The sequence below is a fragment of the Sorex fumeus genome, unplaced genomic scaffold (assembly GCF_029834395.1).
Source record: "Sorex fumeus unplaced genomic scaffold, SorFum_2.1 ptg000010l, whole genome shotgun sequence".
NCBI lineage: Eukaryota > Metazoa > Chordata > Mammalia > Eulipotyphla > Soricidae > Sorex > Sorex fumeus.
The window spans coordinates 38,658,929-38,680,282 of NW_026606067.1; the positions used below are offsets into that span (position 1 = coordinate 38,658,929).

General features: G+C 36.9%; 1 protein-coding gene and 1 non-coding gene across 5 annotated transcripts in view; one reads left to right on the plus strand and one right to left on the minus strand.

Moving 5' to 3' along the window:
• The window catches only part of NLGN1 (neuroligin 1), a 975,921-nt gene that overhangs the window by 889,468 nt on the left and 65,099 nt on the right, over positions 1-21,354 (plus strand). The window lies entirely within an intron of this gene.
• LOC130020199 (U2 spliceosomal RNA) lies at positions 1,083-1,272 on the minus strand. Its single transcript, XR_008791972.1, has one exon. It is a non-coding gene; the product is annotated as a U2 spliceosomal RNA (small nuclear RNA).

Below are 21,354 nucleotides of genomic sequence, written 5' to 3' on the forward strand. Positions count from 1 at the left end.
TAAAAATTGATGTTGTGAAACTTAAAAAATGAGGGAATAAGGAAAGTGTAAATCAGGAAATTGCAGGGCTGCCCTCTAGGGCCATTATTGGGTCACTTGTCTGAATTCTAATATTACAATTGTTTTACAAAAAGTCTCCAACTTATTAGACTGAAAGGGAAGCCAATTTACAGTTAGGTGACTTGAATATCTAGGGCATTCAATAAATGAGAACATGATGCCACTAGGGACCTAAGAGTAGAAAAGGCCTAACACTTGAGCACTGTTCTATGACTCGGTTTTTAAAAGTGAATTGTTATATGATTTAGAAAGCACTTTTTCATACTTTGTTGATTTGCATTTAAGTATCCTAGTGAATAACAAGTTTAGAACTCCAAGTATAGTTTTGCATAAAGCATTTGCTCTATTAAAAAATAGGAAGTGCAGAAATAGTAACAACTAGAAATTTACAACCAAAGCAACTCAGAAATTTTCAAACAAAGCAACAAAACTACAGACACTTTGCTGTAGCAAACCTTACAGTGTTACGAAGGTGACCAATGACTTTTTTTCACACAGAATGGAAGTTCACAATAGTTTATGAAATCAGAGAGGTACATTGTCATCTGTGATATAGGTATGATTTGTTTTAAATTAGATATTTTAAAAAGTTGAAAGCATCGGATTTATATTTACCAACACCTAGTTGCCAATATTAACTCTTTCATTCTAATAATTTATATGTATTTTTTTCACACTTGAAAATTTAGGAATTTTTTTCTGATTAGAGAAAAGGGCTAGTTGACATTGTGTAAATGATTTATTTGTTAACCATTTTTTAGTTTTCCTCCTAGATTGTCATATTTTAATATTATTCACACTGCTTACAGAATTCCTTCCATTATGTCTAAATACGCTCTTTCATTCATTCAGTCACCAAAGAAAGTCACATTTGTCTCTTTGCTTCTTATAGCCAAAACAAATACATTTCCTAAAATCTTTCTTTTCTATGGCAAATAGGAAGAGTTTGGTTTTGGCAAAAATATTTTATTACTAAGATTTTGTTCTGCTATTTATTTCCTCCTCATACGAAATGAGGTTTGTAGATGAGCAGTGTGTGTGCTGTTCCTGCAATAACAGGTCAATGAGTGGAGTGGATGAAGAAAACTCCTATTTCAACTCCCTGATCCAAAAATTCACTTAACATATTGTCCTCAGATAGAGGACATATTAGATATTAAACTGATAAGAACAGATACTACAACTGATCTTAGTCAAAGGCCAAGAAGTGACAGAGATGAGTATCTACAGATGATCATTTATATATATCGTATAGTAGATATAAAATTTGCATATATTATTCATGGTTTATTTTATTATATAAATCATATCTTGCTTTAGTTCACATATTATAAAAGCAGATGTTTATATGAATTTTATTTGAATCATAAAAAGAGAGAACTTTATTTCCATCTTACACAGACTTTATTGCATTTATTTTTAGCCTTTGCACAGAGGTAAGCTTTTGCACAGAGACAAAAGTGGAAATCACCGTAAAAGACATCTAAAAGTTCTCAAGCTCATTGTGCTCATATACAGACATAGATACCTATTGTCTAGTCTCCACAAGACAATTATAAGGAAACGTTGCACAAATAAGAGTATCTGTTAAGTGATTTCCTTAATATACTTTTTGCTTTATCAAAATTCCACCTGCTGTTAGAAAGTATTTGGTGTGATCACTTCTCTGTTATGCATGTGAAAGAAGAAACCAAAGCATAGAAATAATTCTTTTAGTATACAGTAGAGAGGCAGAGCAATGTTTCTTTCAAACAATCTGTTAATTAACTATACAGCTAATAAGTAAAAGACAAAAAAGCAAAGCTATTTTTTGTTAATTTTTGCTCAATAGCTTTGCTCTTAACAGAGATCAAAGAGTGAGGCTGGCTTGCAGCTCCTGACATCTCATTAGGTGAAAAGTTTGTCACTGCCACAAAAAAAGTGCAAATCACACATCTTGTTTGATGGTGTTGGTATACTTGTTTGAACAAGCCCCATTGTTCAAGCTATGAAAAATGTGCTGACAGGTGTTGTCTTAGCAAAATTACAGCTGGAACAAAGCACCAGGAGTGGAATACTGTATACAAAAACAATTATTTCTATGCCTTGGTCTGTAACCTGAAAGTTCAACATCCCTTTACCACACCCATAAGACCCCTTTGACTCTTAAATTCCCTTCCTCCTCACCATTCCGATATTCTTAGTACTTCAGAGTGAGTGGCTATAGTCTGTTTTCATCTACCTAAGTCTTAATTTCCAAATTTCTGTAAAAAGGTGTACATGTAAGAACTGTCTCATTCACTATGCTCTATAGATTGAGAAAGAAGTCTTAATTATAAAACAAAAAAATTAATAGAAAGAGAGAACAGGTATAGCAAGGCAATAAGAGATATCTATTATCACACTAGTAGTTTTTCATTCGAAAAGATGTCACCAAAATCGCCATGTCAAAATGTCTTGCCATATACAAAGAACTTTCAGGTTATAGTCCGCAGTTGGTTCAGAGAAACATTTACATTCTATTCTATTACATATTGCTATGAGACATGAGTTTACAGATTTTATAAGTCATTCAACAATTAGTGTTAGCGTTGGTTAAAAACCATTAAATAAGAGAATTCTGTCTTATAACTGCTTTAAGTACCCTTTATTTTCATAAGATTTCTTTGTTTTTATTGCCCGATGTATTGCTATGCAATCTCACCTTAAAAATATCTCACCTTAAAAACTTTCACAACACAGCTGAAAAAGGCAGTGTTTGATGATGATACTCTTGCTGGAAGTATTTGCATTTTTTATGACGGATAAATTACCTAAATCAGAGAGGTAGATTTTGAATTGTAAAGTTTTAGGCAATAACAGAAATATGGGTAGTAATTTTTTTAGAAAGCCAATAACACAAATCAAATACCAAAATACTCCACTAGTCTTAGTTCTGTGCCTCTTGAGAATTTTTTGTGGGAAATAGAGAAATTTTCATTATGTAGAAAATTACTTATGGCTAAAACAATAAAACATTATTAGGTATTTTTATATGGGAAGATGGGTTGAATAATCATTTTTAGAAAGGAATAATGTAAAGGATTGCTCATCTTTCACTTCAAAAAGAAGCCACACTGGACTGGAACAAAAGTACAGTGGGTTTGTCATTTGCCTTGCATGTGGCTGACCTGGGTTCATGTCTAGCAACATGTCTAGCAACTCGAGTGGTCCTTTAAGAACACTAGAGTGATTCTTGAGGGGAGAGGCAGGAGTAACCACAGAGCACCGCCAGATGTGGCCCAAACCCCACATGCAAAATAAAAATATAAAAATCAGAGAAGCACCACTATGCTAGCTTTCATAAGACTTTAAATTTTATTTGGTTTATGATGCCCTTCCGTTTACATTTATACACTGAACTTCATAGCATATCATTATGAAGTAGTTTTTCCATATACTGAATCAAAATACTTCTATATTCTCTATATTTTAAATCGAAGAAACACTCATTTATTTAATCTGATATAAGCGAAGTGAAATTCAGCATCTATATTTTTTCCAGAAACACCAAAGTTCAAAATTTCAAAAGTAAAATATTTTTGTTTTTTGTCTTTTTGTACCACAGTCAGTGGTGTTCATGCTTACTTCTGGCTTAGTCATAGAAATGTCTAGAGTACTGAGGCCCAACCCTCAGCGGCTATATGCAAATCAAGCAGGTTACCTGTTGTACTAGCTCTCCAGTTCAAAACTTCAAAATCTGAAGAAAAGTCTCTAATATTTAATTTTTTTTATTTGTCTGCAATCTTTACAGCTAAATCAGGTTATTCGGATTACAGCTAGAGTTAAAGTGACAACATGCATGCTGTCACTGTAGCTCTGTCCTCCCATTGTTCATTGATTTGCTCGAGCAGGCTCTAGTAACGTCTCCATTGTGAGACTTGTTGTTATTTTTTTTTGTATATCAAATATGTCACGGGTAGCTTACCAGGCTTTGCCGTGCAGGCGGAATACTCTCTGTAGCTTGCAGAGCTATCTGAGAGGTACAGAGGAATCGAACCCAGGTCAGCCACGTGCAAGGCAGAAGCACTACCTGCTGTGCTATCACTCGAGTCCAACATGCAAACAATCATGAAAATATTTCATAGATAATTAACTAACTTATTTTAAAATAAGTTACATATATAGAAGTGCAGATGGACATATGTAAATATGGAGACAAACAAATATAGCTTGTCTTTTATATATGAAAATATCTTGTTGATAACAAAGTATATACTCAAGGAAAGAAAAGGAAGGAAGGAGAAAGGAAGGAAGGAGGCAGGGACGGAGAGTGGGAGGGAGGAAGCCCATATCAGAGTAAATGAAATACCATTAAAAGTCAACATGGAAATCCACTAGCATATTGGGAAAATATTTATATGGATTGAGTGTACAATGAAGTTTAATGGGTTCATTCTAAATTCCCCAAGTGCTAGGCTAGAAAGTAAAACCGAATCCAAGAACCCAAATATTATTACTCTGCATCCCTAATATCCAACAAATTTGACAAGGAAGGCATCATCTTTAAATAATATTGATTGCTTAGACTACTGACAAACTGTATTTTAGAATAAAGTTTGTAAAACTTATTTGGTTGATTCACTTTTAAGAAAAACAAAACATTAACTTAGTCCATTTGAGACTCTCCCTTCTTTAGGTGAACAAACATAAAGTACCCCCAACTGCAACCAAGGCTACCCCCTTGATTTTTCCAGCCTCTGACCCAGCTCAAGAAACAGATTTACTCACTTCAAAAAATACTTCTAGATGACAGTGCCAGAAAACATTAAATTAAACCTTTGCTTCTAAAAGAAATTTTCACTAATTTAATGTAATCAAGTGACAATTTATTCAATAATGCCTATTGTGTACATTTGTGTCTGTTGTGCACTACCCTTAAAATTTTCTCTAATCTAAATTTTTTCACATTCAGTTTGACATAATTTTATAGTTTTAATAAAATAGAGGATAATTCTGCCAATATTTTTTCCTTTTCTTGTTCACTTATCTAAAGAAGAAATTTCTTGGTATCTTCAGAAATCATCACGCAGCACTATCACGATCACGATCACGACCACCCTGTTGTTCGTCGACTGCCTCGAGCAGGTGCCAGTAACGTCTTCTTCGTCCTAGCCCTGAGATTTTTTTTTTTCTTAAAGTGCCATATTCAAGGCTTTTTCAGGGTTAGGAGAATGAGACCCATCATTGTTACTGGTATTTGGCATATTGGGTATACCACGGGGAGTTTGCCAGACTCTGCCGTGTGGGCATGTTACATTTGGTAGCCTGCCAGTTTGACCGAATTAGGAATGAGATGATAAGATGTCGCGCGGCCGCGAATGCGGCTGCGCGCTTCCGGGAGCTGAATGTGATAATCTCTGGATCCTGGCCGTTGTTGGAGTTACACGGCAGTTGGTGGGTGTAACTGTCTAGTTACTGGCAGGTCCAGTCCCAAACTGTACAGGCTTGGAGATCTCAGCCCCGGGTCCCACACACCTGGGTTCCTCTGTCAGTTCTTTTATGCGTGAGGCTCATCCAAGTGTGTGGAGAGTGCTCCCAGCAAGGCCTTGGTTGGGCCTCGGTGGTCTTCAGCTGTTGGGCCCTGGTGGAGACAGTCAGGCATAGGGTAGGAGACTCTGTCTTGTTCTCTCCCAGGAGCTGAGTGTGATGATCTCTGGATCCTGGCCGTTGTTGGAGTTACACGGCAGTTGGTGGGTGTAACTGTCTAGTTACTGGCAGGTCCAGTCCCAAACTGTACAGGCTTGGAGATCTCAGCCCCGGGTCCCACACACCTGGGTTCCTCTGTCAGTTCTTTTATGCGTGAGGCTCATCCAAGTGTGTGGAGAGTGCTCCCAGCAAGGCCTTGGTTGGGCCTCGGTGGTCTTCAGCTGTTGGGCCCTTATTTTGAATTGTATTATCTATAATACGCTGTGGGAATTTTTACTAGAAATTAAAATCAGATATGTTTGGAAAATTATTATAACTATGTACCATGGTTGATTGATGCACAAAAGTTGCTTTGATATTTATTTATTTATTTATTTGGTGCCACATCTAGCTAAGCTCAGATTTTCTCTTGGGTCTATGATCATGGGAATCATTCCTGGGAGGACTCAGGTGACTATATATGGTATAGGATTTCAAACCAAATTTGACTGCATGCAAAGCCTGGCAAGCTATTGTAATGTATTCAATATGCCAAGCACACTAAGAACAAGTCTCAAAAAAATGGAGACATTACTGAGCAAATCAATGAACAATGGGAGGACAGTGTTTGTTTTGTATGTTTGCAATGCAAGTAAGTTACCCATTGTACTATCTGTCTGGCTCCAAAATTTTTCTTTTATTAGAATTCTTGCATAATTGGTAGAATAAATATATTTTCTGTTGCATTTTCAAGAGACTACTCTACCCAAATAGACATTGATTGAAATACTGTTGGAAAACTATAGAATCACAAAGGCTAAAGAAGCCAACTTCAAAACTAGCAAGGAGCAAATAATTTTAATTAAAGAAAAATAGAACTACCATTACTTTACATTATTTACAGATTAATGAAGGGAATTATACCAGGATAAAGGAAGTTCAAATTTTTGTATATTCTTGCATGGCAGAGCCTGGCAAGCTCCCCGTATTCGATATGCCAGACACAGTAACAACAAAGTCTCCAATGGAGACGTTACTGGGCCCGCTTGAGCAAATCGATAAACAACAGGAGGGCTGTGCCACTCAGATTCAAATTCTAGTACTAGAGGATCTAGTTACCCTGACTTCGATGTACTGGCACTTGCTTGATCAGGGGACATGGAACAGAAAATACAACATTTGGAGGTTAAGATCATCAAGGTCATCATACCTTTGCTAATGACAATGAAATTTGCTATTAGAAAATGGAAATAAAATGAATAATCAAAATCTTACAAAAGTTTTAAGTGCAACTCTCCAAACAAATGTCACTATCTGTGTGTATATGCGTATATTCGCAAGGATGGAAAATATATCAGAGCAATCTTTTGTAGAATTGCTTGAAAATAATATGGAAGAGGTACAATTCTATATAGTAAGTTGTTGAATCCAAGGATGTTAAAATATTTAAAGCTGTTGGTATATTTTACCTTTTCTAATATATCTATTTTTAGTTCTCACTGAAGAATGTGATAATTTTCCTCTTATAATACTATCCCCACAAAATTGGACCTTATTCTTTAATTTTTTTAATTTGAGAATTTGAAGAGGATATCTTATTCTGTAGTATCTTAAAAATAATAAAAAGACTGACTATATTTCTGTCCATTTCTTGATCTTTCCTGTAATTAAGTGATATTCACTGAGTCATACTTATTTAGTGCTCATATGTTTCTCTCCTGGGGCATTACTTAATTTCAAAGGATACATGCATAGAATTTTTTTATTTGATATTATGCTGGACTGCATATTCTTACATCCAGTTTTTAGGTAGCTTTATAGAAGTCAGTTTAACTGTGCTGCATTCAGAGTATACAACGTTATAGCAAGGAATATAAACCACAGATTTCCTACCTGCAAAAAAGATGAATTTCGGATAGTACATATTTTTTAGGTTTTTTTGTAAGATGAAATGAAGAAAGACACGAAGAATTCAGATAATGTGTGATGGTGGTGTTTATAAATGTTAGGTGTTATCACTAGAATAGTACAATATGAAGGTGGTTATGTGGTCAAGACTGTCTTTTCTTCAAAGCATTGCTATACAATTTTGGGAAATCTGCACTAATGTGCAAAAAGAATCAAGTGTCTACAGAATAAGAGGATTCTCCTAGAACTCAAGATTTAGAAAAATTTCTTTCAGAATATCTGAGTCAGTGAAGGAATAAAATTTGCTACATGAGATTTGCGTTAGAGTTAGGGCCAAAGTTGAAGAAACTATCAAATATATGACCAGAAAAAGCTCATGTATGACAGACACTCTATGTACATCATCATTAATGATGACCCACATAGTTCTATAGAACCGAATAACAATCATGAGATGCCTACTTGGTACAAGTGTCTAGTTGTTATTCAAGCATTTTATTTCAATCTACCACAAAAAATACTCAACAGGTGTGAAAACAAAACTATGATTTACAGATTTATAGCATTATATTGGGGGGAGCAAACATTATGGACATGTGGTATCTGTTCCAAACCTCACAGTTATTAGTCATTTTTATTAGTTAATAGTTATTAGTTAGTAGTCATATTAGCTATTAGGCATTTTTGTTTCTTTGTACATCTTCCCTTAGCAGTTATGTCTGGAAAAACTTTACCTGGATATGGGATATAAAGATGAAGTTTCACCAGTTTCAGTCGAATCACAGGAACCTCCAAACCAATACTAATGCACCAGTGCCTCAGTTTGAATTCATCTGATTGGCCTCCAGACTTTACACATTGTGTCAGTTTGGACAAATTGCTTCATTCCTTGTTTCCTCATCTATAAAATGGAATGAATTACTTACCTTGCTATGTTCATGCAAGGAGGGAAGGCAATTACTTTCAAACTTCGAGCACTCACTAGGCAATGCATAGTTCAGAGTTGTTATTAATAATTTTCAGAAAAATTGCTACCCTGCTTCTAAGACTTGAATCTGATGACTTGAACTTCGTTTCCTCAAAATCAGCACAAAAATAAACCTAGAGCTTAAATCTTTCTATATTGACTCAGAGAAAGGTCCTTCACTACTTGTGTTATTTAGACACTAAATGTAAGCTGAGTGCTTATTGTGTGCCAGGCTTTACCTGGGTGCTGTGTGGAGGGCCCGGGTCTAAGCAGAACAGATTCTGCATTGGGAATCTGTCCAGTCTAGCAGACAAGATGAGGTGTGACATCAATAACTGGTCCACTTAGTAGAAAGTGGTAAATGCATCAATACAATAGATTGAGGAGAAAGTGCTATAAATGTTGAGGACAGCAAGATTAATTTCAACTAATAAAGGTCACAAGATAGTAATATTAACAACCCTCTCCTTTTACAAGGGCTTTTATGTGGACTAAAATCTCACTCCATCCTTCCTCTCTGCCATTAAACTCAGCAATTTTATCTTCCTTGATTCTAAACAGACCTTTTAGTCCCACTTTCACTATTCCCCTTCGCCACCAGGCACAAATATTTTAATCACCTGGGATATAACAAAAGCACAGACATCTTTTTTTCCTCATCATCAAGAAATAGCATTTTCAGAATCAATAAGTGTGTATGCCCCAGGAGTATAAATTGGGACCAATATACTGTTGCCTCCCCTAAATCCCCTTTTACTTAGAGGCACTGCTAGGATTGATTTTGCATCTGCTGCCTCTCCATTCTGCCTTCTTTTTATTACAACACACTGCCTCCATCAAAGATGTCAGGTCACTGACAGGTTGCTTAAGTTGTAGTTAGAGGGTTCAAATTTTCCACTTGGAGGGCCAGGGGCCAGGTTGATTTTCAGCACCACTGACCTCTCAAGCATCTTCGTGTGAAGTCTTGGACATCTCCATCACTTCGAGCCAGAGCAGCAATGTACACTCAGGCCCTAGCACGAAACCCCTGCCATCGGTTAGATGTCACTGAGAGTGGCCCCAAAGCACTGCTTGGAGGCACTTTCCCCGGCAAAAATTGCAATCAAGAGATTTGGGGATTGCAAGTTTGAGTGATAGGTTCCAACGAGACTTTAGGATTCAAGATGTCAGAAAATCCTCAAGTTCTTCAAGTCGACAGGCAAGAGGAGAAAACTGTGGAAAGCTTTCTCAAACATAAATGTCTCTTATCAGAATCATCATCCTTTTCCAACTAAAGCTGTGCCTTGGGTTGGAATCAGGGAAACATGTTTGCATGGGTAAGGTAATGTAGGATAGTGGCCATATTTCACTGCAGTTCTCTCTTTCCATACTTTTCTTTTCTTTTTTAAATTAATTTATTTATTTTGAATACCCATCTCTCCACCAGTGACCATCTCCCACCACCACGGATACCAGTATCCCTCCCACCCCCCAATTCCCCCATCCCACCCTGCCTCTGTGGCAAGGCATTCCCTTTTGTTGTCTCTCTCCTACTGGGTGTTGTGGTTTGTAAAAGAGTTAAGCCTGGTTTTCAGGGAGAAACGTTGGATGATTTACTTTCCATTGATCACTTTGTATATAGGGAGATGCCACACGGCCGCATAAGCGGCCACGCGATTTGGAGTAAAAGTCCTGGTTCCCCTATGCTCGAGCTATGTTTGTAGAGGCTCATGGTCTCCGGGGTTCTATCTGGAGGAGGCGGGATGCGGCACCTACCCCATCTGGGACTTCCCTGTGATCTTGGCTCTTTTGGGAACCTGGTGCATTCTCCGGGAGCTGTGGAGCCGCCCAGTGGCCTTTCTTCTCTGCAGCTGTGTGCTGTAAAGATGGAGCTGGTGGGGGATTGTGGGCATGACTTCTGGAATCAGAGGTTACCTGGGAGTCAGGGCTGTCCCGACAGTCTGGAGTAAAAGTCCTGGTTCCCCCATGCTCGAGCTATGTTTGTAGAGGCTCATGGTCACCAGGGTTCCATCTGGAGGAGGCATCCATAGTTTTCTTTATCACAAATCTTATAGGTATAGTTTCCTGCTGAAGCCTGGCGCTCTCTCTCGCGCCCACCGCTCTCTCTCTCTCTCCCTTTTCTCCCTCCCTCTCTCTCTCTCTCTCTCTCTCTCTCTCTCTCTTTGTATGTCTGTATGTGTGTGTGTATGTGAGTGTATGTATGTATGTATGTGTTGATGTAAATGTCTTCCACTTACCATCTTTTGGGTCACCTTTTCCATTTTTTCTCTATTCCCTTCCCTTCTCTACCCATTCGTCTCTTTTCTTATACTTTACTTCGCTTTTGTCTTGCCGTCTCATCATCTTCATGTCCTTTCCTCTCTATGTGCCTTCTCCATCTCTTTCTATTTCTCTACTGAAATCCATCTTCTGTACACAATACCCATCATACATGAGGAACTTGAGAGAAAATTACCTGGATCCCGAAGAGTTTTCTTGCCTTACTAAACTAAACAAAGAAGACTAGATTATTTCATTCTTGCCTCTGCTCCTCTTAAACAGTCACACCCCTTTCCACATGAAAGGACTGCTAATGATCTAGCATGGTCCCTCTATAGATGGAATCCAATTATCTGCTGTTTGGTCCAAAACGACCTTTGTGTTGACAGCAGTACACCAGGTGGTGAGAATAGCTTGCCTACTTTATTCTAAGTACGAGGGTTTTTTTCTAGGCAAAAAAAAATAATAATTCTGAAAAATAGTTTTGAAACTTGAAGTATTTTATCTAAAAGGTCATAGATTTAATGGTATTCTGTTTTATTTTTCTTGTTATTTATGATTCCATTTTTCCCATAGTATTATCTGCGGCATGTGTACATTTTCAACCTTGGTTTTTTCTGTTCCCTACTATTAGACTTTGTTATAAACTCATAATACTGCCTGCTTCTCAGAATATGCCTTTTTCCATGGCAACAGAGATGCAAATGAAGAATTCTGATGTTATTGTGGGGAAGAAGTAAAGGCAAACCTGACTGTGACTCATCCCCAAATCTGTTATTCTAGAATAAATATCTGCTGCAATAATAATAGAGGTCTTTTCTCTGATAACTGTGGCAATTTCCTCACCATAGGATGTACGAAATTGTACTTGAGTAGAGGGCAGGGGTTCAGCCCTAGGTGAGTGCTGGAACGTCTTGGTCAAATAAATTTTCCCTATTTTTCTGAGTGTTCTTGCCTGTTTTGGGACATGAAAATGCTTCCTTTACAGTTCTAGGTTTTGTTTTGTGGCTTTTCTTTTTTATTCGTTTGTAGAATATACCCACAGGTGCTCATAGGATATTCTTGACTCTATACTTAGAAATAACCTCTTAAGTGCTCAGAGTATATGATGCCAAGTATTCAAACCAAGGTTGTCAGGATGCAATGCAAACACCTTGACCTCTATACTATCTTTCTGGCCCATGCTATTTGGGGGTGGGAGGGGTATTTTAATTTAAGGCCACAACCACCAGTATTTGAAAGCTACTCCTGACTCTGTACTGGGGGTTGAGTATGCTCACAGTGGCAATTCTTAGGAGAACACGAGTGTTCCCGCATTTTAAAATTTGTGCTCTCAACTCTCCATTGAGTTATCATTCCAGCTCTGGGTTTGGAAGGTTTTTGGACACTGTCTTAAGATTTTTGTTTTGTTTTGTTTTGTTTGTGACAGATATGAATCTGTCACTGCTAAGTGTGAATTTCTAACCAGAGCAGGCAAATTATGCTCTGTCCATTGAATTTTCTTTCCAGCCCTAGGTTTTGAGTTTGTTTGTTTTATTGACACTGTTTTAAGATTTTTGTTTTTGTTTTGCTTTGTTTTTTTTTTTTTGACAGATATGACTCTGTCACTGAGAAGTGTGTGCATGTCTAACTGGAACAGATAATGTCAGTGTGACTTCTTGCTTACTGAAGCACACAACTAAAATCTCTTCTGTATTTGTTAGAGTTCTAGTGATATGAACTATCTCATCTCTGACTAGCTAAAATTCTCTGACGCTGAGGTGATTTAGACAAGAAGAGTAATTTCTCTGAAAAATCTGACAAAGTTCTCATTGCAGTTGCTGCTAAGGATTTCTCTCACTGATTTTGAGAATTCTTATGAGGTCCTGGGATGGGGCAGATTAGGGTATTAGAAAACAATCACCCCTGTAGAATAGTTGCCTCCCCCTCACCCCGCCGCAGGATTCTCCTACAGCCAAAGGATTATGATTCTTAAAAGAAAAAGAAGTTGTAGTGCCCATGTTTTTCTTTGAACTTTTATGTCTCAACTTCTTTTTTTCTGGGCACTGCTATTTCATCATCTACTATTCCATTTCAGCTGTAGAAGGCAGATAAAGATATGATTCATCCAAGGCGCAGAGACACATGAGAGAAATGGTTGAATGACCATAGAATATTCTTTGGTCATTGATCCTCCACTATCCGTCAAGATGCCATCTTGAATTCTAGCTCTGAAGTAGGTTCATTAAAGATGCCACTTTTTCATAACCTACTTCAACAGATTCATATTTGAGTGATAATACTGTGACCTGCTATTGCAAGGGGCTTTGGACAATTTTAGGGAGCTGCTCTGAAGCAGTTTTCAAGTGACTCCTGAGGGGGTTTCCCCGGTAATACTCAGCCAATTGGGTCAGAGAATTCAATTCTAGGACTTTGTAGTTCTAGAGACCATGAAGTCACTTCAATGGTATTTGGGGGTTCATGTGGTGGCAGGAATTAAGCTAGAGTCATACACAGGTGAAACATGCACTCTCGACACTTAAATTATTCCCCAGAATCTCATTAACCCTTCCTTCTTTCCGAAATATTTTACATACAGAGAACATATTTTCTGGTAATTTGATTCTCTAATTTGATTCACAAAACACACAGCTTCTATTGCACTTATTGTTTTAAGATATATACAGATATTTTCCTCAAAACAATAGTATTAGAATTTTTAGGAACAGGAACTGACATCAAAACTGCAAGTATTATTATTTCTTTTATTACCCATAAGAGAAAGCGTATATAAATCTTATGTAAATGAAGTTACATACAAGTACTAATTATATAAACTAAATATTGGGACTAATGAGAGATCTTAGTGGGCTACGTGCATTTTATGCATGTTGGAGGCCTGGGTTTCATACTTATAATCTTAAGGACTGCTAGGCATTGCCATGAGCACAGAGCTGACAGTAACCTCTTAATATTGCTGGATGTGCCCCTAAAACCAAAAAATAAAGTAAAAATTCAAGTATAAGTAAATATCAGATATTTTTCTTAATTTTTATTTTCCTTGTAATGAGTTTATTTTTTAAAGAATTTTTTAAAATGGTATTGTCACAAGTTCAAGTCTTTAATAACCTCTAGTGCCAAAGTGGGCTGGAGCGATAGCAGAGCGGGTGGGACATTTGCCTTGCGTGCAGCCAACATGACCGACCTGGGTTCGATTCCTCCGCCCCTCTCAGAGAGCCCGGCAAGCTACCGAGAGTATCTCGCCCACACTGCAAAGCCTGGAAAGCTACCCCTGACATATTAGATATGCCAAACACAGTAACGACAAAGTCTCACAATGGAGACATTACGGGGCCCACTCCAGAAAATCCATGAACAACAGGAGGACAGCGCCAGTGACGGTGAATGCCAAAGTAGCTCAGTTTTTTAGAACATTGTAGCAGAATTTATTTTTAACATAAATTCTGTTTTTTACTTTGTGTAATTTTAACATAAATTTTTAACAGATGTTTATAGCATTCTAGCATTCTTGCTTTCAGAAGAATAAATAGGTTTTGCACATCAAAGTCTTAAAGTTAAATTTTAATTGTGTATCCACGAATGTAAAGAAAACTTTACTGGATCTTCTTACAGATCATTGGGTTTTTTCATAAGATTTATTTATTGTGGATGGTATTCAAAGTTCTTGTGGGCTCAATGGACTGTATCAGGTTCTCTTGAAATTTGCTCTACTAAAAAGGAATTCTGCTTGTTTGCTTTTTTAAAATGAGTTTTTGAGGAGAAAGTTCTAAAACAGTGTAATCACATGAAGAGGGAAAATCTGATTGGCAGAATCTGTATCAATGCATAGTAAATTAAGGAAAAATGTGCATTTTCATGATTAACACTCTATCAAGACTTCATAGATCACTTTGCTTGCTAATATGACTTCTCTTTCATCTCTAGGACAGCTTAGTATATCAAATAATACTTTCTAACTTTTGAATGTCTCGACAGATGAAAAATGAAAATGAATATGAGTTTAATTTTAAACTTATTCTTTTTATAATCCCAGCTGTGTTGGAGAGATAGTTTCATGGTTAGGGTACTTACCCTGAAATGCTGATCCAGGCTCAAACCCCCAAAACAGTATTAGGTTCTCCAGAGCCCTGATTGGAGTAAGCCAGAATATTGCGGGAGAGGGAAAACATTTAAAAATAAAATGAAAATATGCCATCTGTAAATACTTCTAGATAACCTACCTCCAGATATATCTTAGCCCATAGGGGGTTATTAGAGAAGCATTTAAATATGACACAAATAATGACCTGACAGAAATGGGACTTAGAAAATGTTTATTTTTTTGTGTCATATTTATTTGTGAACTTCCTTGATCCAGATATTATGTAATTGGGCTTAAACACAAAGTGTTGTCAAATTATTATGACACTTTTATTAATTTTAATAGACTTGAAAATAAAAGTTTTTTTGTATGCTCAATAAATACCTCAAATGATATTAAAATATAATTGTGGTGATTTTACCCTTCAACAACCACTGAATTTTCCTCCTCAGAAAACTAGGCCATTCAAGAAAAAGCACTTGAAAATATATCATTATTCTATAATAACTCCTTCTTGAAATACAATTAGACTGAGGTTGAAGATAAATAATAGATCTTTATCATTTTTTAAAAACAAAATAAAAATGTTGAAAATTGTACTGGTCGTTCTTACTCCAGCTCTCCTTGTATGATTAGTTCACATAGATCTAATGACAAATAGAAATTTTAGCTTTACTTAACTATAGAAAATTAATGTAGCTATATTTTTGTCATGAAAAAATAACATTCTAACTTATACAGCAATCTCTTACTAGATCAATATTCTGTTTGTTTCTTTCCTTTGGGGGCGGCAGGCAGCAGTTCTCAGGTCTTACTCCTTGCTCTATGCTCAGGAATTACTCCTGGAAAGGCTCCGGGAGTCGAAATACGGTGACAGGAATTGAACCCAGGTCAGCCATGTGCAAGACAAGCACCCTGTCCCCTGTACCATCCCTCCAGCTCTACAGTCATTTTTCAAGTTTAAATTTATCAGTATTTTTGTACATTTTTAGTTATAGCATCTGTAGATGCAGTTTCATTGTTTTAATCTTGACATTGGATTCGCATGGGAAGTTCATTTTTTTGGAGTTATTAATTTGGAAGAGCAATGTCTGTTTGCTTTCTGGGCCACACCTCGCTGTACTCAGGGCTTTCTCCTGACTCTGCAGCTTGGGGATCATTTCTGATAGAACATGGAGAACCAGATAGGGTGCCAGGAATTGAACGTGGGTCTGCCATGTGCAAGGCAAGTGCTCTGTCTGCTGTGCTATCTCTAGCTCAGGAAATGAATGTTTTCAGTAGAAAAAAAGTAAATCACCAAGAGGAATGTGATCTTTCTTATTTTTAGGAGTTTTTACTGAAAATAAAATACATGACTATGTTGTATTTTTAAATCTTGAGTATGGTAGTTAAAACTGATTCAGAATGTGTGTTCTTTTCCTTCTAATATGCTTCTATAACATGTCCTAGATTGTCATCGGCATATAAGACTTGTCTGTAACTTTCACATCTAAGTTTAGAATATTATTGTGAAAATTTCTGAGACAATTACATGTAAAGTATAGAAATGTACTGACTAACACCAGGCCTTCATTTAGGTAATGGCACTGGAATATATACATATGTTTATGGGTACACACACATGTATGTGTAAATATGCATAAAACATTTACTTTTATGTATTTGTTGATGAATATATGTTATTATTAAGGTAACGTCAGTTTACAACATTATGTAAGTTTTAGGCTCATCTCAATCACTTCTCAGGCTTTGGCTAAGATCAAGTGAAGTTTCAGGCTCATCATTTGATGTTTGTAGTTCTATATTGTGATCGCCATAATATAAATCTAATATCCATTCAACAAGCATCTGTCCCTCTGTAACTTTCAATTTGTTCTCTGTATCTAAGAGTTAGGTTTTTTTCTGATTTTACTATATTTTTTTAAATTATGGAATCAACATAAGGTAAATATAAAAACAAAACGTTTAACCTGGTTTATTTAGAACCCCAAATCAAATTAGCAACTATCCAAATGCATCAATTGTGTGTGTGTCTGTTTTAAGCAGAAAATGAACTGACTAAATCTCATATCATGTCCATATTTGCTTCAAATAAAACCACGAAAATAATAGCCTGAATTTTAAGATAACTAGAGCTAATCTCTTGATCCTTGGCCTCAGAGATCTTAAGAAAGTGTGATAGTCCTCCCTTGACTTGACCCCCTCTGTTTCTGCATAACAGTAGAAAATGCTCATAGTTTGCTGAAGTTGCTACCAGTCACCAGCCACCAAGGTCCAAGAGGGAGGTCAGACCTAGGCAGCCATATCAGGCACCACAGAAGCAGAACCAATTCACAATTCACATAATTGCAAATCATGTTTTATTTGCTATGCCTTTTCTGTTTCTGAAAGAGTCCCTCCTTTTTCAACCTCAAAACGCATCCCTTGACCATCTAAATAAAGAGTGTTGTGAGGATCCTCCCAGGGTGGGAGAAGCATGCTGAAAGTAGACTATAGACCAAACGTGATTTCCATTCAATGCCTCTCTTACAAAACACAGGATCCAAAAGAAGAGAGAGAGAACAAGGGGGAATGCCCTTCCACAGAGGCAGGGTGGGTGGGAGGGGGTTGGGGGTGGGAGGGATGCTGGGACCCGTGGTGGTGTAGGAGGGGCGCTGGTGGAGGGATGGGTACTTGATCATTGTATAACTGGAACCCAAGCACAAAAATTTGTAAGTCTACAACTGTACCTCATGGTGTTTCACTAAAAAAAAATTAAAAAAATAAAAAAAAATTTAAAAAAAGAGAAAAAAAAATTTTTTTTTTACTTTCTCCAAGTCATCACTACTCTCCTCTGAGTGTATTCCACTCCCGGAACTGGAAAGAGCGCTTCTGTTCTAGATTCATCTCCCTCACTGCTCTTCACCCCAACTGTTTTTGTAATCTTTTGTGCTTTGTAGACGTTACTTCATAGAATTTCCCCAGGCTTCTCTTCAGCTCCCAATAAAATAATGCAGGTTCAGATCTTTACTGAAAATTGCTTTCTGTATTTCCCTGTTGAGTGGTTATTCTGAGAAGCTGTATAGAATAGGATAAAAAAACCAAAACAAAACAAAACAATAAAGAACATTAGAACCCAGGAACCACCAGCTGTTCCCATCCTTATGAAACTGATAGGCACTACATAGCAACTAGTTCCCATTGTTTATATAACAAGACAGAAAAATAAGATCTATCCTGTCAAAAAAAAGTAAAAAGAAAAAAAATCACTAAAAACAAATAAAATCAAATGAAAGTTTGACTCAATTAGCATGTGCCTCTTGATTTTGTTAAGAGAACTAATTTCTGGTTGGGAGTGTGAAGTACAGTGATGATTTTCTATATTCTTTCTTTATACCCCCTTTTCCCAAGCTTTGGTCCTCTCTCAGGGTTATAATAGAAACAAATATTTTACTCACAAAGAGTAAAGCAAGCCCTACTCTAATCCCAAGGGCTGCTGGTTTAGCCTTTTATAGGAAAAGCATAGACATTTAAAATTCTTGTTCTTTTCTTTTTTCAGAGCAGTGAAAACTTGAAACTGAATAGTGCTTATGTTTTAATATTTGATGCCTCTAGAAAAAAATCAGTAGAGTTTGAAAAGATATAAGAAACATTAAATAATAATGAGGCGTTCGTGTCTAAAAATTAGTGTTTACAGTTCATAAGGAGATATAGAAGGTGCATGGGAATTCAGCATAGTTTTGCTTAACCAGTCCATGATGGAAAAGGCACGGTGTTAAACAAACAAACAAAATATAAAAATCGCAAATAAAGGTAACTGACTTTAACCAGCTTACTTATTTAGTTTCTCTTATGTAATGACCTTACCCAGATCCTGTGTAAGTTGAGAGCCAAATAGATTTTACTTGTCTAGACACATTTTACTAGTCTGGCACATAGTAGGCACACATCTGTTGAAAAAATGCACCAATATAAGTATAAAGACTTCAGTTTTTTTGTTCTGAGCTCAATTAAAATGAGTACTTTTTCTATTACAAAGAAATTGATTCATATTGTCTTGCCAAGCCAAGTGTGTGAACTGAATAGATTTTATTATAGTTGGAGCTTATATCACTCTGTATTTATTTATTTATTTATTGCCACAGGGAATGAGAAATTTCCACAATAAGAATATTTTGTACTCCAGAATATTTCTCTTATCCCTTTCTCCAAGACAGTCAGAATAATTGTCCCTAACAACCTTTACTTATGCATTTTCATAACTGCCAATAATTCTTTGTCAGTCTCATACCACACTAAACTGTAATCTTTTTCTTCTTTGAACCATACCTTCCGAGTGCCAGGCATTGAAGATTTCACATTCTAGGCCTTCAGTAAGAGCTGAATTAATATTCTTGTTAGAGATATACAAATACATTTCTCGTGATTCCAACATATGCAAACTATAAGTGCTTGCCAAATTCTAATTGGTAAATACTGCAAACACTGCATGTGTCTGCTTCACTTTCTTCGACTCCTGCCTAAATTTTTCAAACCCCTTGACACATTCTAAAACAAAGCTTTGGTAAAAAGCAAATCAATTTATTTTAACAGACACTTCTTAAGAATGCCTTTTGGGGGACATGAATGAATGATATTAAAAGGACATCCTCTCCCCACTGTTTCCAGGTCATGAAAATATCATTCATTTCCATTTCTGTGCTTCCTGCATGACCACCCAAAGGAAAGCAGTGGTCTGAGGAGGTGGGAAGACACCATTGCATTCAATCAGGTCAAGCCTTACTTCTCATAGCAAAACTTGTGCTAAATCTGCAGTGAAAAGAATATGAATGGGGTGATCAGATTTTGCTAGCACAGCTTAACGGTGAGCGTATTCAGACAAGAAGAAACACATGGTAGGTCAAAGCAGATGATTCACAATCACTGTAGCTTGGCATGACCCCATTTTAAACCCCTAATTTAAATCTGATGAGAAGTACTTGAGGGATGTCTGGAATCACATATATATTTTAGGCCCTCAGTGAAAGTTACCTAACCCTCTCTAATATTGCTGGCATGTCGTGGCCAGCTTTAAGTAACTTGCATGTATAAATAAGATACATATCTCACGATGCTTTCAAAGGTGCACCATTATTGCAACCTAATGGTGTTGGTAGGGTGGGGTAGGGAGGGGAAGATAATTTATCAATGACAGAATCAAGCAAATTAGAACAATGCCTAGAACCACAATTCGATCAGCAAAACCCCAAAGGGCACCAGCAGCAGACCTCAAAGCAGCGAAGATTCATCTTTATTTTTGGTCTTGGTGAGATTTTCAGTGGGTTTGGAGTAGGGAGCAAGTTGTTTTATAGCCAGCTGATATTAGTGAGTCTGCATTCTAATTAATGTACTGCTACTTTTGCTTTATGATCTGTTAAATCCTTTCTCCTTCCGGATTGTGCCCCTGACTCTACTTTTACTCTATTTGTTATGGCAATCTTTACAGCAAGTAAATGCATGACAAAGTGAACAGGTCAGAGGAGAGAGGCGGCATTGCTGAAGTAGACATATTGCCATTCTGGAGAAGAAATGCTCACATACTTGGCCTATGTGACCCTATGACTATCTTCCTTGGTCTTCTCCCACCTCACCCAGATGACCATATCTTAGACTTTCTGCCTTTGTCTCTCTTTATCAACACACTCATTCCTTGCTAAGGATTTTCTGTTACCTTTTCTTGCAGTATCTTTCTTCAGAATATTAAATAACAAACTTGCCCTTAACATTTAATCCTGAGCTCACATTTCCCCTCTATAAGATTCACATAATCTATATGTCCATAGCTCTTCTTCTTGCAAATATTAGTTCTTATTTTTTATATCCCCTTGTTTGGTATTTTTACTTGGCATATCACTAGCTGGATTTATCTCATTGAAAATACTTATTCCAGGCCCAGAGTGATAGTACAAGGGCAATGTGCTTGCCTTACAAGTGGCCAACCCAGACTCATTCACCAGCCTCTGGGAGTATGATTCCCTGAGCTCTCCAGGATTGATCCCTGAGTGCAATCAAGAGTAAGCATAGCTGGGTGTGGCTCAAAACAAAACAACAACAAGAACAACAACAACAAATGATATCTTTTGTGCTCATTTTACCCCTCTGTGAAAGATCTTTGTAATTGAAAACTTGTCTATCTCACCAGCTATTTTATCTTTAGAATCTTTCAGAGTGACTGGCACATAGTAGGTGAGCACAAAATGTAGGTTGAATGAGTGAATATGTTCTTCTAAGAGTACTGGAGATGGGATTAAGACAGTGAAGTGTTAACAAACGGTGGGCTGGAGAGGATGTGGCAACACCTCATAGATTCCAAAAAAGCAACATTTTTCGATGTCTTGGAGTATCACAGAATTCAGAAGCTAGAAAGCGCTTCAGTCTCAAAGAAATCGATATCCCAATCTCTAGGTTAATGTTT